At 47.1% G+C, this 688-nt stretch overlaps 1 protein-coding gene across 1 annotated transcript in view; it reads left to right on the top strand.

The window, feature by feature from the left end:
• The window catches only part of LOC113977828 (keratin, type II cytoskeletal 80-like), an 11,404-nt gene that overhangs the window by 3,671 nt on the left and 7,045 nt on the right, over positions 1–688 (top strand). The window lies entirely within an intron of this gene.

The raw sequence follows: 688 nt of genomic DNA, 5'->3' as shown, positions 1-688 counted from the left end.
CAGTTTGGAACAGTGGGTTTGGGGATTTGGGATCCCAGACTCTTCCTGGGTAATGGGAGACGGAAGGAAACCTATAAAAAATTATATTCCAAAGAATTCAGGGGCACAAATTCCAAAGAATTCAGGGGCACAGGGAGAGGGTGGCATTGGTTTGACAGATCCAGGCTGGGATTCCCAGAAAGATATTCCCAGTTTGGAACGGTGGGTTTGGAAATCTGGGATCCCAGCTCCTTCCTGGTTAATGGGAGAGGGAAGGAAACCTATAAAAATTAAATTCCAAAGAATTCAGGAAACGTATAAAAATTAAATTCCAAGGAATTCAGGGGCACAGGGAAAAGGTGGGATTGGTTTGACAACTCCAGGCTGGGATTTCCAGGGATAAATTCCCAGTTTGGAACTGTGGGTTTGGGAATTTAGGATCCCAGCTCCTTCCTGGGTAATGAGAGAGGGAAGGAAACCCATCCAAATGGAATTCCAAAGAATTCAGGAAACCTATAAAAATTAAATTCCAGAGAATTCAGGGGCACAGGGAGAAGGTGGGATTGGTTTGACAGCTCCAGCCTGGGATTCCAAGGGATAAATTCCCAGTTTGGAACTGTGGGTTTGGGATGGACTGGGATGGACTGGGACAGACTGGGATGGACTGGGATGGACCAGGAATGGCTGGGATGGACTGGGACGGACTGGG

Source organism: Neopelma chrysocephalum, unplaced genomic scaffold (genome assembly GCF_003984885.1).
Source record: "Neopelma chrysocephalum unplaced genomic scaffold, ASM398488v2 Primary Assembly neopelma1_264, whole genome shotgun sequence".
In the NCBI taxonomy this organism is placed as follows: domain Eukaryota; kingdom Metazoa; phylum Chordata; class Aves; order Passeriformes; family Pipridae; genus Neopelma; species Neopelma chrysocephalum.
The sequence above is the reverse complement of the archived record's forward strand: the minus strand, read 5'-3'. Positions and strand labels throughout refer to the sequence as shown.